Genomic DNA, 6,000 nt, shown 5'->3' with positions numbered 1-6,000 from the left:
TGTCTTCCGGAAAGTCTTTAGGCATGATACGTTATGAGCAGTGCCTGGATTTTCAATGTTTCTGGACATACTTTTGAACCATCACATTTATTTTTTTCCCAAGCTGCTTTGATTAAATCCGTAGCTTGTGAGCTGCAAAGGCTATATCATTGGCCTTTTTAGTTTAACGGTGGGAGTGCTGGTCTCTGATAAGAAGCTTTTAAACAGATCCTGAGGTGACTCGGCCCTTATTTGCCTTGGTCTGGATTATTTCACCAAGATGAAAATCCAGGTAGCATGAGACAGATTAGGCAATGTTTAACATGCTAACATTGTACTGGTGAGACACAGATCAATGGTCTTATGTAAGTTAATCTTCCAAGGTGGATGCTCAAACAGGGCAGAACTACTTTTCCAAGAAAATGAGCGCATAAACTGGGATGAAACGCATAAAATCTACATTTGGCGGATTAGAGGGGATTTTTAAATGCGTGATTATGGATTCGCGCAGGTATTGTTATCCAGACAGGTGCTTGGGCCTGAGACGGGGAGCCAAACCGGTGTATGTCAGGGACATCCAATAGAAGTGGAGTGTATCTACTTATTTGAGCATGTGATGCCGAATAGTATTTAGCTGATTATTATATATAACTCGAGCATTCACACTTGAAAAGTAAATGTTGCGTTTTCTACTGCTAACAGGCCTCACGTAGAGGTGAAAGCTCAGGTGATCTGATATTTGCCCCATGATGCATGGTGATGTCACACCTTTTCAACCTTCCAATCATACTTAACACAAACACACAACGCCAATAACTTTTTAATCAGTTACAGTGCCCAGCAAAAGCATCTACTGACTACCACTAATCAACCAGAGAACATTAAGGAAACCCAATGCAATGTTATATTACTTAAATAAATGTCACAGATGTGCTGTTTAAGGCAATGCGTATAAATAAATGAAAATGAATACCACCCGGGTATATTTGCACAACTTTAAAGAATCTTTAGCTCATTTCTATAATGGATATGAAATACAACAGAAAAGTTCCCATATTAAGGTAAGCATTTTTATTAAAAGAAATGAAAATGAAAGGCAGAAAGACCTAAATCATTAAATCAATCATTTGAATGAGTGTTTTTATGTTATTTTTTATCACTTTCCAGTCTGCGTGAGTTTCCTTGAGTTAAATAAACTAGTGGAAAGGAATTCAACTGTTATTTTGCTTCTTCTTTTTACAAATGCACAGTTGCTAAATACTATGAGACACTAAATCTCAATATAGGGAAAAAACATTTATAGTAAATCTTCCTTTCCTGAATCAAAATTTTACTTTGAGCCCTTGCAAAGACCCATAGCCCTCCAAGAGTAAGAGTAAAGTATATGGGTACAGTAGAGTAAAAAATATTAGGGCTCTTCAAACTCAGTTAGGCATTGTTAACAGATACCTTGAAGAGAAAACATTATACTGTTTTAAGGATACCTCGAACGACGCACCCCCACCTTAATTTTTTTGTAATCCCATTTGATTTCTTGAGGCACACTGATTACATTTCTACCTTTTCCTTTTCACTCTTCCCCTTGATAAGTTTAAACTTCAGTAGACACCCAAAACAAGGAGAGAAGATCTCAATGGATTTTGAGTTTGCAAGGAGTACCAGGGAAAGATCGTTCAAATAAGAGAATTCTATCCCCTCCTAGAGCCCATCTTCAAACCCCGTCTTTTTATTAAATCTTCAAGGGTACAAAAATCAGTACAGCCTTAAAGGAGGTGGTGATCAAAGAACAGCAACATGATTGGCTGATAGCAACAATGGTGCTAAAGTCAAATAAACAAACAACACTGAGTCCAAATAAGGAACTGGCATCAACTGAAATCTCCTTTGCCCATGTCCAATAATAAAAATAGAAAAAAAACATCACCCCTCCATCAGTCAAAAGTAAATCTATCATTCTAGGAGCTGCACGAGATTTGAATGAAAGTCATTATTGCAGCCTTAGCCAGCTTGTTCATGATGCGTGTGCAAGTACGTGCATTTCTTAACACACTCAAATAAAGGTTTTTTTTTCTTTCTAGCGGTTTGGGTTGCTGTTTAGACTTTAGTAGAAGCAGCCCTTTTCTTACTCTCACAATTTCCATGCTACACTGACAAATAAAAACAAAAAAATAAAAACCTGCGCGGACGATAGCGTCACTCCCCAGCACTCCCCCCAATGCTAAAACAACTCCACTAAAAGTAAGATAAAAGCAGATAGGCGCAGCACAAAACAAAGCATAAGGACTTTTTGAACTCAATTGGACATTTTTAACACATACTTGAAAGAGAAAATATTTAACTTAACACTTTTTAAGGACACCTCAAACAACGCACCTCACCTTAAAAAAATGAAATAAAATTAGGAAAAAAGAGAAAATTAAGAAAAAAGTAATAGAGCAAGAAAAAAAGAAACAAAAGAATCAAAGAAAAAAGAGAAAAAGAAACAGGGAAAAAAGAGAAAGAAAAAAGAGAACTAGAAGAAGAAAAAAATCATAAAAGGGAAAGTAGAAAAAAAAAGAAAACAATAAGAAAACAACAAACAAGAAGTAAAAAGCTAGGGGAAAAAAATCACAAAATAAACAAGTTAAAAAGGAAAGAAAGAAAATTAGGAAAAAAAACGGTTTTGGGCTTCAAACCCTGGAGACAGTGCACCCCCATGCAACTGCCGTGTTTCACCCCTTGCATCAGTCAAATGTAAACGTCTCATTGCTCATCTCATTTGCTGCACCGCTTATCCTCAGTAGGGTCGCGGGGGTGCTGGAGCCCATCCCAGCAATCATCAGGCAGTGGGCAGGGGACACCCTGAACTGGTTGCCAGCCAATAGCAGGGCACACAGGGACAGACATCTCGCTCGCACATTCACACTTAGGAACAATTTGGACCGGCCAATGCACCTGAAATGCATGTCTTTGGAATGTGGGAGGAAACCCACGCAAGCACAGGGAGGACATACAAACTCCGCACAGGAAGTCCGGTAGCTGGATTTGAACCCACAGAGGAGGTTCCCAAGACCTTAGAACTGTGCCGCACACGCGCTATCCACTGCGTCGCCGTGCTGCCCCAAATGCAAACGTCTCTCATCTCATCTCATTAGCTGCACTGCTTATCCTCAATAGGGTCGCGGGGTTGCTGGAGCCCATCCCAGCAATCATCGGGCAGTGGGCAGGGGACACCCTGAACTGGTTGCCAGCCAATCGCAGGGCAAAATGTAAACGTATCTTACAAAAAGATAATTTCTTCAAATAGATAAATAAAACGATCACAACGATCATAATCAAAGTATCCTTGTCTCTCTCCCTCTTTTTACTCTCCCCCTCTCTCTCCCCGTGCACTGTAATTTAATATAATGAACCACGCCGCTACCAATTCCATTAGGGGCAAAATAACACAGGGACGATTCCGCCTACTTCTGCTACAAATATATAATTGAGCGTCCGATTTTATAGTCATCGCCTCATCAAATGTGACACGCATAATCGCCCATTATGTATTCATAGAGAAGTGTGCGCGCTTAGATGGAGAGGGGCGCCGTGGACGCGCCGTCGCACATTTTTACGCACGGCGCACGTCTCTTCCACGTCCACGTCAGCGTCCAGATGAGGAGTCGGTTTGGAACATTTCATTACCTCTTGTTTTCCGACGGAAATACGACGTGATAGGAGTCTGCCTCTCCCCATCATTGTCTGTAGAGACTTTGCAATTTTGGCATTTATTGCTTAAAGGGGGGGATCTCTTCCGTGCATTCTCCATGACTTTCGCCCGTTTCTTTCCAGCGCTCATCACTCAAACATTCATCCTCGCCGTTTACGCCACCTGTCCAAGTCAGGTAATACTCTTCGTCAAGTTTCTGCTTTTACAACGCGTGTGACAACATGAAATGTGTCTTTACCGAGTACTTTCAACATGTTTTTGCAACTGTTTGGGTCTCGGATTCCTGTTAACGTGGAAATATTTTCGTACAAGCGGCATGTAGTCCAGTTCGACACGGCCACACGTTTGAAAAACAAATATTTAAAGGTACAGGGTGAATTATTTGACCACCAGTAGTCCGTATATTGTGTAGTTCAACTAAAAACGGCTGCTAAAAAAGCACAATGAATAATACAAACTACGGACTCAAACCACTGAAATAACCGCACTATTTTTCTTCTCATTTTATTTCCCAGCCTAGTCCAGTAGACACTGTCACACGTTTGAAAAACAAACATTTAAAGGGACAGTGTGTCATATTTGATCACTATCGCTATATAAATGCACATTTTTTGACCTAAGAGTATTTTTAAAAAGGCGTGTTTATATGATAGTTTGGGTATTTTTGCTTATTATTTAAATCAATATTGTGTTTTTTCCAATACTTGAAGGTGCTAAATAAAACACACTGTCCCTTTAAAGGTGGGGTGCATTGTTTGAGGTCTCCCTCAAAAGTTAAAAGTTAAATATTTTTCCATCAAGTATGTGTTAACAATGCCCAACTGAGTTCAAAGAGCTCTTACACTCCTTTTTCCACGACACACATCTGCTTTTATCTCACTTCTAGCAGAGCTGTTTAACCTAAACACATTGGGTTTGAGGAATGAGGCCAGGAGGTAGTTATGGGAAGTCATGTCATGCATACTTGCTTGCAAGCGCATCATGAATGAGCTGACTGAGGCTGCATTGATGACACAAGCCAGGAGACGGCAGCAGAGAGTAACAAAGGTCCCAGTTTCGTACAACTACTTTTAGTACTGTTTTCACCAATTTGATGTTTGCTCTTTAAGTTGTATTCACCTCAGTCACCTGTACAGGGTGGCGCAGTCGACCCCCCCACCCCCTTAGCCTCTTGTCCCCCTTCCGCCTGTTTCCAAATGCTCTCCTTTGAAGCGATGATGTCCCATCTGTCATATACGGGCAAAGGGAGACCACGCTCTGCTCCTCTCAATTACTGAATTCTCCTCATGCCAGTTCCAGTGGGACAGGAGGAGGAGCAGGTGGGTTGAAGTCGCTGCGATCAATCAACATGAAATATTCAGCTTTTGAATATGCACATCATTTACTCCACGACCGCCACCCTTGTTAAAGTGCGGCAACCTAAAAAAAAAGCTATACAAGTCATTATGCTAAAATAAAAGCTACAAGTGCCATCCTCCTTCCCTCTTTTTTGATCTCCCGATGTGGAAAATCTGAAAGTGAATGAGGAAATCAGGCAAATGGGTGGATAGTATGAACATCAATCAAAATATTGATCGTTACATTAAAATAGAGCCATATAGCTAAGTATTTTGATTTTTTTTGAGAGAGCCATAATGTATATTTTAAAACAAAAAGCAAAACTGCCAAACCTTTTCACATTTTCAGTGCATTTCATTTTTCTGTGCGACGTTGAATGATTTGATCGAATTTATAGAATATAAATGCCAGCGCCTGTGTTATATATCAACAAATATACCACTTTAAACTTGTCTCCCTCCCACAGTTACTTATGATTATTGAGGCTCATTTTGACATTAATTTTTTTCATAACTAATGGTTTCAAAACAAGGTGCAAACAGTTATTTTTTAAATATGTCACAAAAAACTGTATGGATGTATTTCCCTGCAACGCAGTGGGCATGTGTGAGAGCTTCCCCCACCCCTACCGTTCACCCAATCAAATTGTTCTGTGTTCTTGGGTGGCCCTTGTGGGTAATTGCAGTTTGTTGTGTGGCTTTTTATCATAAAATGTCTCGGGGGTAAAAATATTATTCATTGAGCTTCCATAAAAAGGATTCTTTAGCGGTGTACAGCCAAAACGGGGTCTGTTGGTGTGACACCTTGACCGTAAACTGTAAGTAAAACCGTGCCTGTTATATACTGAACCGAACTGCAGGTTTGGCTATGCATGCATCAAACCCGATATGGAGCTTGCCAGAAATTAAGCGCTACAAAGGAATTTGCAAACACTACGCACTGAGCTGTATCTACTCATGAAGAGAGCCATAGGTTTCTGACCCCTGCATTAA

General features: G+C 40.2%; 1 protein-coding gene across 1 annotated transcript in view; it reads left to right on the top strand.

Annotated features, from left to right (window-relative positions):
- Positions 1-3,537: 3,537 nt before the first annotated feature.
- LOC148363336 (zinc finger protein 536-like) overlaps positions 3,538-6,000 on the top strand; it is an 83,217-nt gene continuing 80,754 nt past the window's right edge. Inside the window, exon 1 of the mRNA XM_088339393.1 lies at positions 3,538-3,845. The gene's annotated coding sequence lies outside the window, so the exon portion shown is untranslated. The remainder of the gene's footprint in view (positions 3,846-6,000) is intronic.

The sequence above is a fragment of the Urocampus carinirostris genome, chromosome 7, assembly GCF_059441175.1.
Source record: "Urocampus carinirostris isolate Australia breed hairy pipefish chromosome 7, RoL_Ucar_1.0, whole genome shotgun sequence".
Taxonomy (NCBI): Eukaryota; Metazoa; Chordata; class Actinopteri; order Syngnathiformes; family Syngnathidae; genus Urocampus; species Urocampus carinirostris.
This window is presented reverse-complemented; position numbering and strand designations above follow the sequence as displayed.